The sequence below is a fragment of the Nematostella vectensis genome, chromosome 4 (assembly GCF_932526225.1).
Source record: "Nematostella vectensis chromosome 4, jaNemVect1.1, whole genome shotgun sequence".
Taxonomy (NCBI): domain Eukaryota; kingdom Metazoa; phylum Cnidaria; class Anthozoa; order Actiniaria; family Edwardsiidae; genus Nematostella; species Nematostella vectensis.
The window spans coordinates 16,359,357-16,377,053 of record NC_064037.1 but is presented as its reverse complement, the minus strand read 5'-3'; the positions used below and the strand labels follow the sequence as shown (position 1 = coordinate 16,377,053).

The following is a 17,697-nucleotide window of genomic DNA, read 5'->3' as shown; positions in this document are numbered from 1 at the left end:
TCTTCCGGATCTTCCATCCCAACATGGATGAGTGAGCCTGGACCGGTCCTACTCAAGCGTCACGTCCGTGCAAGCAAGACAGATCCGTTAGTTGATGAGGTGGAATTGCTTCAGGCGAATCCTCACTACGCCCATGTGCGCTATCCAGATGGCCGAGAAACAACAGTCTCTACCAAGCATCTTGCCCCCAAAGGTGAAGTACCAATAATGTACCCACTCCCTCAAGTTAAGCCTACTGTTCCAGGTGAGCATCACCCTGCTACTGGTAGTTCCCCACCTTCCTCGGAGATAGAAGTGGAGATAGGTGTGGGCGAAGAAGTGCCACAGGTCAGTACAGGTCTTGATGGGCAGCCTCCTTTGCGACGTTCGGAGAGGACCCGACGTCCGGTGGACAGACTTAACCTCTAACCTCTAACCGAGGGGTGAATGTAGTATTTATGTTACGTTAAGAACCTTGAACATTGAATGCCCCCGTGCTCAGACTTAACCTCTAACAGAGGGGTGAATGTAGTATTTATGTATGTTAAGAACCTTGAACATTACGTGTTGGGCTGCCTGTGTTATGTTTATTGTTGTACAGCGGTTTTACCCCATAGAATCTCTAGGGGCAGCCATCTTGCTTAGTTTTCGGTTTAGTTTTACAAGCTGTAGATTTATGTTGATTAAAGCCTCAGTTTAGAGGCATACCTTCTACTACAATTCCCTATATTCCTTAATAACGTTCGGACATCAGGGTCCATTGAAGATTTGTTTTTGGAGCAAAGCTAAACAATGTGATGAAGCTGCGATGAAATCGAAGAAAGCGACTATAGCCCTAACTATGTATTATTAGGCACGTGCTTCTATATGATAAGAAATGGTGTTTCTCCAATTACAAACACTCTGTGATTGGTGATAATTTTGCGTAAACGCCTAACGAACAAAAGGCCGTTGCGTTACCGTCAATAACATGTCATTTTTGTCATTGGTGGTGAAGTGAACAGACTACCCTGGGTACCATAGCCTCCTGAATTCTTTCGTTATGCGCTCAGCCAAAATAAATGCGAGGAGGCTCTGGGCGGGCGAATAGCCTTTCCTACCCTGGGTACCAGACCCTCCAAACTTCTCTAGCCCAGTGATGCTCATCCAAAATGTCGTCGCGACGAGCTGGACGTAGCCTTTTAGGCTTTTTTTAGTGGGTAAGGGGGGAGGGCCTGATACTCAGGCTATGGACGAGGGTACCAGAGCCTCCAGACTTTTCTCTTCTAGTGACACTCAGCCAGAATGCCGAGACGGATGCTCTGGTAATCTAGATAAGCTTTTCCTAGTTCCAGTCTCGAACAACTTTGTTAAACCGTTCTGTGGGTAAGCAATCGGTATACGAACTGAGACCGACAGAGACAATACCCTTCATAATCCGATCCCTACACCCACCCCCGACAGCGCGTGAGATGACACCCCTTACAAAACAAATACATATGACTCGTTGCATAACAAAGCGGTTTATTTTCGTAAATCGCGCGTTTAGAAACACATTTCGCTGTGCTCCCCTGTGTCGAGACGGCATGGTAATCTTTCATACTGGAAATATTTTTGAAGTTATGTTCTAAGGTTTAAGCGTTGTCGTAACTAGCATCGAAATCCATGCGTGCAAGTGAATGAGCAAACTGACGAGAATAGGCGTCTTCTATAGAGTGGGGGAGAGTTTGTTCGTGATTGGCCCTGAATTAATGAATTTTCGCAAACAAAACACAAAGAAAATCAAATAAGTCCAAATAATAGTTTTAGTTTGTCATCATGATCGGGTAGGGCTCCCTGTGCACCCTCAACTAACAATTTCTAGCCCCCCCTCCCCTTCCCATTTGCAATTGAACAAAGAAAAGAAGAGATGGTTTTTGTTTTCATATCAGTCAATCCTGTTTTAAAGGCATATCTGGGAGTCCGCTTTAATTATATTTTCGCTTTTATATCGCTCTAGAGCTTTGTAAGTCGATAATTTCCACGTAAACTTGCAGGAATTCGTGTTTACTACGATTTTGCTGGCAGCCATCTTGGAAATGGAGCCTAGTCCCTAACGTTTTAGAATATCACAGGTCTCCCGCGAGCTCGCCCCAGACTCTTTTAGACCATTTACAAAAACAACAGCATCTGGCCATTGATATTGATGAATGTTCTATTTTCTCTTTTTTTAGAAAACGATTCACGGCTATAACATCATAGAATATGGCAGCATAAATAGAGCTACGGCAAGAACACTCCACCATAACTTTTATATTTTTCAATCAGTTTCATTTCAGAAAATTCCTCAATTATTCAAAATTATCAAATGTTATTGTAACAATTTTGCTATACGAAAACTGTAAAACGGTAAATACTTTCAATCAATAAAAAACAATTTCAATAAGCAAGTTCCACATGCTATGTACTGTTTGTACATTTATTAGATCAATGAAATCGTTTCTCCTTTTCTTCTGTATCAAAATAGATAATTATTAACTTATACATTCCACGTTCGCTTTAGAATAGTCTAGGTGACAAGCAGACAAGAGATGGACGGAAAATATTGTTGAAAAATATCGATATTTGGCAATATGATGGGCTTATGATAATAGCAGCGTATGTACTATATGATCCCATCGACGTTGTTGAAACATAAACACTAATGGTCTTTCGTGACCAGGATCCCATCCATTTAATCCTTTTATCTCACCCTAGTCATGAAAGACCATTAGTGTCGTTGCGTCTACAACGTCAATGGGATCGTCATTTCTTTCCATTATCCGTCCACTGGCATTTCGGATGGTGATATTTCCGATATTTCTCTCGCGCAGGTTGGCAATGGCCACTTGATACAAGAGCTGCAGATAAAACAATTCCAATTAGTTTGTGGTTTAACAATACCCTCCCTATATCAGTACAGTGGAGACAGAATGCTGTGGAGACATCTTTTTCAATTTGAAAAATGATACACGTGCAATGATTGAGTTCATTGATTCTGATAACTCGTGTCCAAATTATTTAATTCATAATTGAAATTTCGAATCCATAACTAACTGTGGAATCTATATAATTAAATTATTCTAAGAATGCGATTGAACTTGGTTTAATTGTTGTTATCACCTCGTTTGTATCCGAAGCAGTGAAACGTCTTTGGAAGGTGGTGTCCCTTCCACGGAGACGGACTCTAATGTCCCCTTCGCCTTCAGCACCGACGAGGTGTTGTAGGTCCTAAAATGTAGACAAAAATCATAAATAGTTTCAATTTTAACTTTTAATCCTTACATGTTCTTGGTCTGATGTTGGTGCCGAAAACAAATCGAGTTAAAATGCATCGACCTTCTACAAATGCTGCCAGGGAGCTTCTCCTATGACGTCATGCCGTAAAAACCGCTCGGCGAACTGACTTGCGTGACGCCCAATTTCGTAATATATTTTTCTTGGATAAGAGCGTTAGAGCGAGCGTAAAATTTGGGGCTAGGGTTTATAGAGCGATTTTTGCGCTATTTAGCATTTAGGCTAAGTTTCTATTTCAGTCATCACTAGCGTGAAATATTCAAAAGGCGATCCTACACATACACATAGCTTAATACACTTGAATAAAATATACAGGGGAACGGATTTGGATTTTGTTTGTATAAATAGCAGCTGGTAGGAACATTTTTTTTCTTGTTTGGGAGAGCGGGAGAAGGGGTCCAAAATCTTGAGACTCCCGCCTAATGCGGGAGAGTTGACAGGTTGCGAACACATCTTGAGGCGGCCGGAACTTGGCCAATCGTCAAATCTGACAGGTTTTTCAATTAACACCCAGCTTGTCTTGAGCAGAATGTGTTGTTTTTGATATTCATAGAATGAATTTACTACCAGTAAGACGATAAGTTGTGCAAAAATATTCGAAGGAAGCATTGTGATCAAACGTAAACGAACTCTGCAACTCTAATTTTGATTGACGTTTGTGTCGCGTTCGGCTTTTCGTTTGACCTCTAGTGCGAATGCGATTTACAAGCCAATCGATCGGCCAGGACAAAATTTGGTTGGCTGTTTGTCCCGGCCAGACAAACTTTGTCCTCCTAGTGCGATTAGGCCCATAATATCTCACTTCGAAAGATGACTCTACTCTAACTGTTCTATCAGACAGAAAATAATCGCATACCTTAGACTGGATTGCTAACAACCTCATTAGCGCAAATGTGTCCGCAACAAGTTACTTACCGCTTCGTTCTCTCTTCTTTCCATTTCCAGCTGTCTTTCTCTGTCCTGTGAACGATAACAAAAAAGCAGGTCAAATTTTGTAAAATTTTAAAAATCTACAGTTTGAAATCCTTGTCATAAACTCGATTTTAAGTCACAGGTTACGCAACGGTAGATAATTAAGTTTTGTTTTGTCTGTAAGACTAAGGGCCAACGACGGAAAAATAATCGAATACCTTAGACTGGCTTGCTAACAACATCACTAGCACAAATGTGTTCGCAATAAGTTACTTACCGCTTCGTTCGTTGTAAGGGCCAATCTCGCCTCAGCCTCTGCTACAGCAGCTTGTATGCGATCCTGGGTAACAGTAAAAAAAACAAGTAAAATAAGTAAAAATGTACATGAGTTATATATTTAAGCCAACCCTCACTACTTTCACTTCGTGACCGTTCTACGATATCCACGTTATCCATCGAGCTCAGAAAATCGACAGGGTTTAATAGATATTCTGAATTCAAGAATGTTTTTTAAATGTACTAGACTTACCATTGCTTAAGTCAATAGTGGCCCTTACTTCTGGGTCTGCAGCAAGGGTTGGGCACAACACTACCAAACAAAGGTCGGAAAAGGTGGCCTGGTAGTGTCCGCCCTGTTAATGAAATCGGTAAATTTTAGTATTTTGAGATTTTTGCGGTATTAAGAATACAAACATAAACTGGTAATAAGAACCTATTTTTAGCCTAGACAGGTTCTTAGGGGGAAGGTGAAAACGAATGTCATCTGGGGGACCCATCTGTGGTGTAACCCCCTACAAAAGAAATCAGGTGCTCGAAATCAGAAGAGGAGGGGCTGTACAACTAGTCCACAGCAGAGGGCAACTTTGTTTTACCTCGCTTTTTGGTTTGGATCGGGTATTCGTACCAAGACGTAGGGGCCTAAAGTGGTGTGGTAGTGAGGTGGGTGTGATCATATGGTATGGTAATGTTGGAGGGTGATGGTGAAGGATGGCTAGTAAGGCAATGCAGAGTGGAGATGGTAGTAATGTAATTACGGTGAAGAGGTGGATAGGTTAGACTAGTAGGTGGTGGAGGGTGGTGAAGAGATAAATTTTTTGGTTTGGGTCGGGTATTCGTACCAAGACGTAGGGGCCTAAAGTGGTGTGGTAGTGAGGTGGGTGTGATCATATGGTATGGTGATGTTGGAGGGTGATGGTGAAGGATGGCTAATAAGGTAATGTAGAGTGGAGATGGTAGTAATGTAATTACGGTGAAAAGGTGGATAGGTTAGACTAGTAGGTGGTGGAGGGTGGTGAAAAGATAAAGTGGGACTATAGAATAGGTTGTGGTAGTGTGGTTGGTAGGTGAAAAAGAAAAAAATAATAATAATATGGTGTGGTAGAGAGATGGCTAATGGCTGTGTTGGTGGGGAAAAAATTGGTACGGTGTATAGGTAAGAGTGGTGGTGAGGGGGATGTGGAGTAGATAAGGCTTATAATTTAGCGTGATGGGTCTGTGTGTGTTAAAATGGTAGTGTTGCGGAGGTCGATTTAAAATTTGTGAGATTATGGTGTAAATGTGGGTGATAATATATCGTTATGAGAGAGTGAGTGAGTGTGGTATTGTAGTATATAGGCGGTGATAGAAGATGAAGATGGTGATAGGTTGAGATAAGTAGGTGGAGAGGTGGTTGTGTAGCGAATGGTGAAACTTAGTTTATGTTTGTGAAGTTGCAGTGTGAAGGAAGGGGAAGGGGTGATAGGGTTATCAGGTTATGTTCGGGTGGTTAAGATTATGGATTATGAGACGACGAGTTAAGGTTGTTATAAGAGATGGGATTGATAATAAAACGACATGAGAGTTATGAATAAAGGGTTTTTTTTTGTTGAGTGGAGAAGGTAGTTAGTAAATATGGTATTAGGTGGAGATTGAAACAGTTAAAATCGGTAAATTGTGGCGAGTGTTGTGTAGCGGATGTGAAGAGGTGATGGCGGCATTAGTGAAATCTGATGAAGGGGGATAATGTGAGTGTGAACAGAATGATGAGCAGGGATATTGTGACGAGACTGTGTAGTGTTTTTGAGAAAGTGTGTTGTGTGTAGGGTAGGAAAGTAATATGTAGGATAAGAGAAAGAAAAGTGTTTAGATTGTAGAGAGGAAATGGTGAGCGGTAATGGAGAGGGTGAGGTATGTGTGGAGGTATGTATCTAATCAAGTGTGTAAGTGGTATGATTGACAGGCGAAATTAAATAATAATAGAGATTGAATGAGTGTTGCGAAAACGCCGAGAAAAAATAAAAATTACTGTAGCGGTGAAAGGGAGTATTGCGGACAATGGAAAATGATGCTAGTAAAACGGCGAGAAGAAGAGGAAGTAGGGGCGCGGGAGGCGACAAAGGGAGCGCGGTGAGAGTGGAGATGACGCTGAAACGTTAACAAGACAGGAAGGATGAAGCGATAATCGGTGGTAAGAGATAAGGGGAAAAGGCAAAGGCATGAAGAAAACAACCGGCATGTATATGCAAAATAAACATAACAAAATAAACCAATAAGACAAAAGTGTGTAGGTCATTTTAAAGAGCTCTGCGAAATGTAGAACTAAAGGCATATAACGCCAACCAAGACTTCTCATCAGGGGGCGAGGTCTATTGGTTGGTCATATACGAACCTGGAGAATAAAGCGGGTAGACTTAGGGGAAAGTTAGGGGAAAAGCGGCGATGATGGTGGGGGTAAAAAGGGGGAAAAACTAGGGAGACGATTCGTATATGAAGCGTGTTTCGAATGATAAGGCCTTCATCACCCGCCCCTACACGCTCGTTAGTAATGCCTCTAGTGAAGCGTGGTGCATGCAATGGCCAAACCTGTGTAGCGCCTGGCTCCGCCTGAGTACATGGCTTGGTCTGAAAAGTAAAAAGTAGCGCGCAGGGGAATGAGGTAAAGAGAAAAAAAGTGGATAAGGCTAAGCTAGGAGGGGGAAGTGTGTAGTGGACAAAATGGTGCATGTGGTGGTCCTGGCTAGTGGCTGTATGTGGTGGACTAAATGATAAATAAGTGTGGGAACTTATGCATGTAGCGGGAAGGGGAGAGAATACGGGTGTCTTGATGTGGTAGCTAGTATGCAGGATGTGTGGGAAGGAGGGTGTACATACCCGAGATGTGTATTCGCGGAGCTTAGATTGCCTGTCTTGTAGGTATTCCGTATGTAGCGAAGTGAGGGGTTATGAGGGGATTGCGCTCGTGGTTATACGAGTATTAGATGAAAATAGATATCGCTGTTTCCGGTTCTGGTTATTGTACATCCGGGTATTTATTAAATTGGTTGCGGTTTGGTTTACAAAATTGGCAACATATGGCGGATGAATACAACGAATGACTATATTATTGTACGGGAATATTTTGGAAGTGTTCTGTGCTAGATAATGAGGGGATTGCGCTCGTGGTTATACGAGTATTAGATGAAAATAGATATCGCTGTTTCCGGTTCCGGTTATTGTACATCCGGGTATTGATTAAATTGGTTGCGGTTTGGTTTACAAAATTGGCAAAATATGGCGGATGAATAAAACGAATGGCTATATTATTGTACGGGAATATTTTGGAAGTGTTCTGTGCTAGATAGGATGAAGGGGTGGCATACGCTGAGAGGATAGAGTGTTGGTGAGGAGCCAGGTGAGGATATTCAGGGCAGTAGCGTGTGTTACGTAGGAGTCTGGTGGAAGTTTTTCTACGGTCATTGTTGAGGCCGGTATGCCTATAGCTGGAGATGGTGGCTTGTTGTCGATGCATCGGGGATGTACTTCTGTAGAAGGACTGTTTTTATTGGTGTGGATATGCTGTGTGGTACAGGAGACTCGTAGGGTTCCTTTTGCCGTTCTATTAGGGCCTGTAGGTTTATGGTTGTAGATGGCTGGCTTCCGAGTTTTTATCCAGTGTATATATATCAGTTATATTTCTGTAGAGGGGCTGTTCGTCGGTTCTTGAGGGTCTTGGTAGTGGTGAATCATCTTCGATGATTGGCTGGCTTGGAGTGGATATGGCGTGTTGCTCCCCTCTGTGTACATCTCAAAATAGGGCGGAACGTTTGGCACAGCCGAAATTAAATCCCCCCCCCCTTAGGAAATTGCATAGTTCATTCTTCGCTTTGTCGCTGTTGCCGTAGAAAACCGCTTACAAGAAGCTCGCAGATATTTCCTTTTTTACAGAACATTATTTTCCACTTTGAAATGATCAAAGTTAATCAACGGCTCTGCTTTTCCGAAATTTTCGGAACTCTGCACTTGACGTGGCCTAGTGGGAATGACGCCTTGGACCAGGTCCGCGCGCCTTTTATACCTTGTTTAATCAAAGGCCGAAGCCAAACGTTGAGGTGACAAAGTAAACTATCCGACACTGCTACCATTGTGTCATTGCATAAGATTGGGGATAAATTTGGCTATCTACCATTTCTACAGTTTGACTTGTACTTCCTCACATATAAACTCTCTCACATTGGGTTGTATTGAGTGGGTTTCAACTAATCAGGGGAATTTGTGACACTTGGTTACTACACGCTAACATACAAAAATCCCGACATTAACTAGTATAGTTGTGGTTCACTCCCCCTTCACTCCTCCGCGTGGCATTCTCGAGAACCCAAAGGAGAGAGGGGAGTTAAACCCGATACACCGTCTGGGTCCTCGAGCATATCTTTCGTGGTTGTTTACATGCAATCTGATCCCCCAAACCTAAAATTTCTTCCAGTCCTCATTGTCGGCTTTGAAATATTACATCTATATTTGTCTTTGCCTTATTTATCTCGCTATCTTTGCCTTATTTATCTCTCCACAAAGAAACGCATAGCCTGCTTTGGGGATATCACAGCTTGGAGTTGCTCTGCGGTGATCAGCCTCAGGTAGTCTTTAAGCGACTTATCCGCTGCCGGGTTGCCCAAACTTAATCGTTTATCCCATTCGCCGTCTCTTCCCAAGAGTCGACTGTCTTGAAAGATAGGTGGGTCGGGCAGCCGCAGCCGAAGTGTCTGTGAACTGACAGTTGAGACGATGCACCTGAGTTCCGCCATATTTTTCTTTGAATACCAAGAAGCGGTAAAGATCTCATGGTGTTACCGTGGCTATGGTAACGTATCCAGGAAGCGCCGCCAGGAACTCCTTTAGTTCGTGCCTCAAATATTCATATTGTCTGGCAAAACTAGATAGATAGATGGATGGATGGATGGATGGATGGATGGATGGATAGATAGATAGAAAATAATATGAAAAATTTAAATACGACAATAGTTATAAATATTATTATGATAAAATATAATTACTTCCTATAAAAAATATATGATAAAAATGTATGTAACTACATCCTAAGTTGTTTGATCATGGGGAATATGAAAGTATTACTAGCCCTTTTTGTGCGAAGTCTTGGAACATTAAACCGGCGCTGGTGTCGCAGAGCATATCGGGAGTGATCATTTACAGGAGGCAGAAGAGTACTTAACTTGTGGTTAGGATTATTAATAGTGTCATTAAAAAGCTTGCTGCACAGTAAATTATGATGGTCAAAAATCGGATTGATGTCAATATCCTTCGCTAATTTACACCTTCCTGATGTTATTATTGATACCGCCCTTTTTTCAAGGTGCACAAACTCATTTTTCAAGTATTGAGGAAGGCTATTATAAAATACTGGCGCGGCGTAGTTCATAAGGAATCTAACGCATGACGTGTAAAATAGTACTAGCTCCTGTTGGGGAACTCCAGCTCTTTTTAGTTGTGTTAGAAAATAGAGCCTTTTACTAGCCTTTTTCGTGACCTCAGTAACATGGTCGTTCCAAGTTAAGTTAACGTAAGACCCGGCAGTTTTACACTGGTGACCACCTCTATCTATTTACCTTCTATACTTATCGGAGTGAAAACTCTCTCTTGTCTGGCGAAAGAAATTCGGAGTTCTTTACACTTGTCTGCGTTTAGCTGGACTCTATTATCACAAGACCATTCTACCACTTTATCAACTAGCTCCTGCACGTGACTGGCACTGCCTTTCGCAATTACCTCTGACACCGTGGTGTCGTCCACATATTTCCACTGAAGCGCGCTTATATCTAGGTCATTGATCATTAATACGAAAAGCCAAGGGCCTAATTTCGTACGCCGGCGGGGACTGGGCCCCACTCAGAGCAACAATCTGATGCAAATTTAGTACGCTGAGATCTGTTAGATAGGAAATCTATTATCCAGTTAACAATACTAGCTGGAAGATTGCACTGGCTACGTAACTTTGTATCAAGTATACTATGATCTATAAGATCAAAAGCTTCACGATAGTCCAATAATAGAGTTCTCACAGCGGCTCCATTCCCATCAGTACTTGTCGACCAGTGATGTAACATGTTGACCAGCGCCATCGTAGTTGATGATTGTGGGATAGCACCATACCCTCAGCTACTTCAGAAACTACAGGCGTCAGTGATATTGGCCTTAGTTCTTTCTGGAGGTCAACTACTTGTTTCTTTTTGGGTAGAGGAGTTACGTCGGCCATCTTCCAAATGGAGGGAAGGCGCTGCTCTGCATAAGAGGTGTTCAGGATATCGGTGATGGGATACGACACAAGATCAGAGTATTCCTTAAGCAGCCAGTTGGGTATTCTATCCGGACCGCAGGCCTTTCTTGGGTTCAGTCTTTCTAACGCCTTCTGCACACGTTGCTCAGACACTGTCAGAAACAGGGGAGAGTGGAACTCCAGTGACACTCGCTCAAGAGGAATGGGTAACTTGTACTCTTCCAATGGCTCAAGCAGGGTTGAATTGATGGCATTTGCTTGTTCGCTGGGAGGCATGTTCTTCGATATTCCTTCGATGTTGATCTGGCTAGCCAGATACAGTACAATTCTACGAGAAAAGCCCAGACGTCACCCTCGACCGCATGCCCCTCTGTCCAGCCTGTCTTTGAAGGGTAAAGTAAAGCTGAAGCATCAGGAAAAACGTAAGGGCGCTTCATCTCTTCGAGAACCAAGTCATGTCCTACGCAAACAAGTTTACTCCGAGTGAACCCGGAACGTGTATGGTGTGAAGTGCGGGAGGGTCTCCCCGCATTTCCCGTCATGGTGTTAGAATCTAGGGCCATGAGGTCACAGGAGTGTAGGTCGATGTCTCTTGTTGTACCAGCTTCCACACTCTAGATGCTAGTTTGCGATCCCCTGCTGACAATCTACGCGATGGGGGGTCAGCTGGATTGATGAGAGTCGGAACATAGCGGAGCTGTACATTCAATTCGATTGTCGAGAAGAACAGTTCTTTAAGAGCCACGTTGAGGGCGTGGCTACGACTCCCTTGGTTACTCCAAGCATAGACGACCGCTTGGTTATCCACCAACATGCCAACACGTGCGTTTCTCAAATGACTGCTAAATGCGCGCACAACATGATTGACCGCTCTAGCTTCCTAGGTTGCAATGTCGAGGGGCATTTCCTCCACTCCGCTGTCCAGTAGTCGGACGTTTCCAGGAGAGGGGTAAGTAATAAGACGACTCCACCCCAACCAGAGAGAGAGGTGCCGACGCCAGTTTCACCTGCCTCTCATCACGCCATGGCAGTGGTTCATCCCATCATTCGAGGAATAACCAGTGGCTATTTCCTCTCTCAGGTAGCCTTGAACCGGAACTGGCTTCATCTTGAGTAAGCCTGACGCAATCGCCGCACCCATTTCCCTCATAAAAAGTCTGGGATAACCAGTGAGAATAAGACACACTTTCCCGTAATTCGTTACAGAGTCTTAACTGACACCCAGCGTTTGTAAAGCGTTTCTCTGATTAACCCAAGGAACTTCGTCTTTGTGTCCTCTTTAAGATGAAAGACCTCTCTGCCTGAATCGGCAAGGAAACCCATGTAAGGGACTACCTTTCTGGGCGTCAAGAAGGACTTCGATAGTCCCAAGAAATATCCAAGCCGTAGCAAGTGGAAAGCCACTTGGAAAATCGCCGACTGAGCCACCGCCAAGTCTCGTTGTTGATTAGTACCCAGGCTCTCGTACGCTCCCGATCAAGGCGGATTCTGAAATTTGCCATTGTGTCTGTCATCGATGTACAGTAGACACGGGATCCCGAGTGATCTGAAGTAATTAGATGCCAAAAGTATCGTGGTGTGGTACACATATGGTGAGTTCCAACCAAACGGGTTGTATTGTATACAAAGTATCACCCGCCCCACTGGATGCCAAAGAAGCGGCGACTGGCCTGGGTTGGGAAGAGGTGATCGTAGCCGGATTTGTCGTCGAGAACAGTTTGAAAGGCATCCTTGGAGATTATTGACGTTGAGGCAGTTGACGTTGTTCGAGAATATTCTGTGCGGGAGGCGGTCCAAATAATAGCTTTTCCCTTTGAAAAGTGTCGAAAATACGGGAAAATAGATACTTTTCCCGAGACCCATTGCAAGACCTCGTCACGGCGTTCAGGTGGGGTGTTTTTAGCAATTTTTTCCCATTACCCAAAATGCTCATGCAATTCTCCGGCCACGAAGCTATTCGGGTCTCGAAAAACAAAATCTTCGACTCCCTTTTTTTCTACTAAGGTACTGGGTCCGGTAACTGTTTGCTCCATCTGAGTGTCAGCAGCCATCTCTCTGCTGGCTTGCAAGGGGTTTCCTTCAATATTATCCACTGATCTGGTTCTTCTATGAATAAATGGGGCAGAAAACCCCGTACCAGCCAGCAGAGATACGGCAGTCCTTACCCAATATGACCGGGAGGCTTTTTTGTAGCCATTTTTCAAAACTCCCATCTCTCCGTGGCTTCAAAAATCTGAGACTATATGAAAAATTCTGAGACCAGTAAACCTTGGCTAAATGGTGTTAATGGTGTTATACCCACCCAAACAAGACCAAAAATAATTTTTCTTTTATTTTGTTTTGCTTTATTAATTAACACACGATTGAAGTAAGTATATTAGATACATATCATTGTTCGGCGTTAATCTGGAAGTCTGTGTGCCCTCTCTGGGGGACTGGTATGGGGCCCGGCGTTGTGCCCTCCTCCTCTTCATACACCTAGATATGAAATGCCCTGTCTTGTTGCAATAGTAGCATCGAGCCGCGCCAGGGCTCTAGTTACTCCTTGCCTGTTTTCTGAATGGTCCTGCACGAAAAGAATCCTAAACCTTTGCCAATTGCGTTTCCCCATTGCTTTCTCCACTTTGGCGACCGCACCGAAGGCCGCTTGATGGTCTTTATCACCAAGGAGCCTCAGCATTAAAGAGCGGAAGTACTCTTTTGGGGTAATCTTAACCCGCACCGTCTGGACTTCTCGCCTTCTTTGTCTCTTGCCACATTCTGCAATGTTTCTAGCATTTCAAGAGCCTAATGCTTGTTAAATTCTTAGACAGGCCTTTGCGCGTAGTAGATTGCTTTCCTCTTCAACGCTGAAGTCACTCAGCAAGTTCTGGAAGTCTTTCTTCAACTTCTTTAAAGAACAATAAAGATAGATGTTATGAACATTGAAAATACAAAAAAGAACGTTGATTTAAATTGAACGGATTAGATAGTTTAGACAATTGTTTAGTTGAGTTACCACGGCTTCCTCTGTTTTGAGCACAGCCACCCTTTCCTATGATTAGACTGATAAGATTTATTGTAGTTTACGCATTTCCCTTTGAGTAAGAGTTGAGGAATGAGGCTCGTCCTACTTTAGGACACGTCCCACCTGCCTATAAATTATAGTACCCATTTAGCAATCTTTAAGAGTTGAGCAGAGAAACCGAAGAGAGAAGAGTTGAGTTGAGAGCCAGAGAAGCAGAGTTAGAGAAGTCAGAGTAAAGTTTGAAGAGTTACAAGCTTACTTGGAGTTGTATTTCTTTAATCCCCGGAGACGAGATCAGACGTAAGTTGAATTTGTAAATATTAATTTAGCCTTTTTGCGATTTACAGAACTGCCTGTAGTCCTTTGGTTTTTATCCTAAATTTGTGAATTGTTAATTACTTCATAGTTATCACCGCATTTGTTCGATAGTTGGACGAGTTGATTGTAATAAACGCTGTTAAATCAAGCTTGGATGACTGTTCTACACTGTGGTTGACACTAAAACGAGCCCACTGCACACTTCCCACAAGTCGCTGCTTTGGAACCGCTTACAATAGACTAAGACGTGTGTTACGCATGATGCGTCTCGATTCCATCTAGTGCTCGGCGGATAATAACAGAATACTGGCATAGCAATTAATGCCCGAACTTACGACGCTAGCAGGCCCCACTCGCTCATTAAGCCGTCACATTCGTTACAGGAGCCCCGAGGGTGTTCCACGTGGGCTGTACAATAAACATACAATCGAAAATGGTAAACCCGGACCCCATTTTAAAACACACCCGAAAGACCCCATAAAAAATGTACAGACGTACCCCCAGGCGATCCACGCAGACCCCATTAAGAGTGTACAGTCGTGCCGTGGAAAGAAACGGTCCACGCGGACCCCATAAGAGCGTACACACATACCCCGCAAACGGTAGACGCGGAACCAATAAAAAAGTACACACGTATTTCGCAAACGGTCGACGCGGACCCAATAAAAAAGTACACACAGACCCAGTAAACGGTAGACGCGGACCCAATAAAAAAGTACACACGTACCCAGCAAACGTGGCCCCCGGCACAGGAGGAACGGGCAACACTCCTGTTGTTGGGGTATTAAAGTTGCCTACTAGAGTTGATGTATTCTCGCAAGGCAAAGCGTATGCGAGAAAAAGTTACAGGCCATAGATTCTGGAGTAGATTACATCAGGGCATTGAAATGTTTTCCTTTGGCGCAATAAATTGATGCGAAACGGATTGGGAAGAGAGCTGTTGAGAGATGGAAAGTTCGGATCCGAATGATCTAAAAAAGTGGGATATCAGTGAGAATAACAGTCCATAATTATGGACCTGATGAAGTATGTGAGACAGTCTGAGAGGTAGGTTGATGGTGAGAATGATGTGAGTGGGGCTGACTTGGGCAAGAAAGAACACTTGTAGATTCGCAATTTGTAATAATCGTCGCAATTTGTCATACCTGTCGCAATTTTAATAAAATTGACGGAATTTGTTATAACTGATGAAATTGTGAAATTCTATGAACAGGCATAATGAATAACATTTGCATAATCTTCTATGATATTTTTCTTGTTTAATTTTTGTTAGTGACTCGAAATTCTCAGGCGAGTACACAGGGGGGAGCGCAGGGTGCGCGCGAAACCCCCCCCCCTGGCAGCTAAAAAGTGGGTCATTTCTTATAAAGGAATCTTCAAATACTATTCTGGTCTGATTCTGGTCAGAATTATGGAGTACACCTGTATATTATGATGATACAAAGCCACGGAAAAGAACACCAAAACCTTTATAGAGATTATGCAGATCCCATCCATTGACATCTTAAGCCAGCTAAAAGGAGAACCAAACAATTTCCAGGCACTGATGGGATCCAAGGGTTCAGATTAAAGCGTTTTACGAACTTGCGAGCCTTAATTCCTGCACCCAGGCAGGAAAAGTACCAGAATGGTAGTCGAGGGGAGACCAATCCACATCATGAAGGAAAAGAACAAAGGAGTTTTGGTTGGGAACATCGCCTGCCTCAACCTCCGTCTGGGGAAACTCTTAACTGGCATCTTTGCAGAAAGGGTCCACGATACCTTTCTGTAAACAACCTTTTGCATGATAAACAAAAAGTTTGCCGCGAAAGCGCTAGAGGTACGAAGGACCATCTTTCTGTATAAAAGCTGTTTTGAAGAGCAATGAACGAAGGAAGACAAATCTATGCATGGAATGGGTGGAGATTTAACAAAGCTTATGAATTTGCTACCCACTCTTGGGTAGTTAAGTGAATAGGAATAGGTGAGCATGCCCGGGAGAGGGACTTCGAGAAAAACAGACGGATGTGCTCGAGAGCAAAATCAGTTTTTACCCTAAGGGATAGGGGCATTAAGGGCGTGGTAAACAAAACTTCTTACCCCTAAGAGATAGCACATTGGGTAGGAATTTTTAACCCTAAAAACAATGCCCGTTTAAATTCGCTGACGTACCCTGTATTCTATGTTACCGACAATAAAGCCGGAAGTATCAACCGATCAGATGACTTGTGGTTTATTGTAGAATACGTTTCGAGCGGAAGGGCCACTATTTTGTGAGACACCCTAAAAGATAGCAGCATCGGAAAAAATCCTAAAACACCCCCCCCCAAGAGATAGCATAGAAGACAGGTCGATCTCCTCCGTCTACTTTTCTGGAGAGCCCCCCCCCCCCCCCCCCCCCCCCCACCGGAGAGCATGCCCACTTGGAAAACTAATTTGTATACCAACAACCAACTTACTGGATCAGTCAGTATAAAAAGAAGTATTTTCCAAGGTGATTCTTTCTCGCCACTTCTTTTTGTCATCACCATGTTTACAATGGTGCGCTCATAAATGATTTCTCTCCTTTTTTTATGCATTTTAATGTTCCTCTTCACAGTTCTTGATACCCTTAGACAGATTAGGGAGGATCGGATGGGGATCCAGGACACCGTTGTCGCGTAATCCTTCCCTTTCTTTGCGGCGTTTAGCTCGGCCAGCCTACTATGGTACCTCTCACATTCCTCGCCCATTCCTCCGGTGGTGGTGAACACTAATAGGGTGAAAGTTCCAGTTTTCATGGTTGAGGTGGGGGGATCCAGGTGGGATATGGTCCTTGTGGATCCGTCCTTGTTAGAGGCATTTTGTTTTTACCCGATAACGCTTCATCGGGTATTTATATTTACTTTTACCCGATGACGCTTTATCGGGTATTTATATTTTCTTTTACCCGATAACCTGATAACGCTTTATCGGGTATTTATATTTTGTTTTACCCGATAACGCTTTATCGGGTATTTATATTTTCTTTTACCCGATAACCTGATAACGCTTTATCGGGTATTTGTATTTTGTTTTACCCGATAACCTGATAACGCTTTATCGGGTATTTGTATTTTGTTTTACCCGATAACGCTTTATCGGGTATTTATATTTTCTTTTACCCGATAACGCTTCATCGGGTATTTGTATTTTGTTTTACCCGATAACGCTTCATCGGGTATTTATATTTTGTTTTACCCGATAACCTGATAACGCTTTACCGGGTATTTATATTTTGTTTTACCCGATAACGCTTTATCGGGTATTTATATTTTGTTTTACCCGATAACGCTTTACCGGGTATTTATATTTTCGTTACCCGATAACTCTTTATCGGGTATTTATATTTTCCTTTACCCGATAACGCTTTACCGGGTATTTATATTTTAAATAACTTTTACCCGATGAAATGTTACCGGGTATTATGCTTTTAATCTACTCCAGATTCATCGGGTATTAATAACCTTTACCAGATACCTTTTATTTATACCTGGTGGCCCTAAAGCTCAATTGATCCATAAGACCTTGGTATGCCCAAAACTTGGAGGCTGTGCAGAGGAAGGCGGTACGATTCTGCACAGGGTGCTGGGATCGTTTGTTTTAGCAGCTTAATTGTAAGTTACTGGAGTACAGAAGGGAAAAGTTAAGGCTGCCAATGCTA

General features: G+C 43.1%; 1 long non-coding RNA gene across 1 annotated transcript; it reads left to right on the top strand.

The window, feature by feature from the left end:
* Positions 1-13,807: 13,807 nt before the first annotated feature.
* Positions 13,808-15,128, top strand: LOC125561975. Its single transcript, XR_007307680.1, has 2 exons — positions 13,808-14,018; positions 14,148-15,128. It is a non-coding gene; the product is annotated as an uncharacterized LOC125561975 (long non-coding RNA).
* The last annotated feature ends 2,569 nt before the right edge of the window (positions 15,129-17,697 follow it).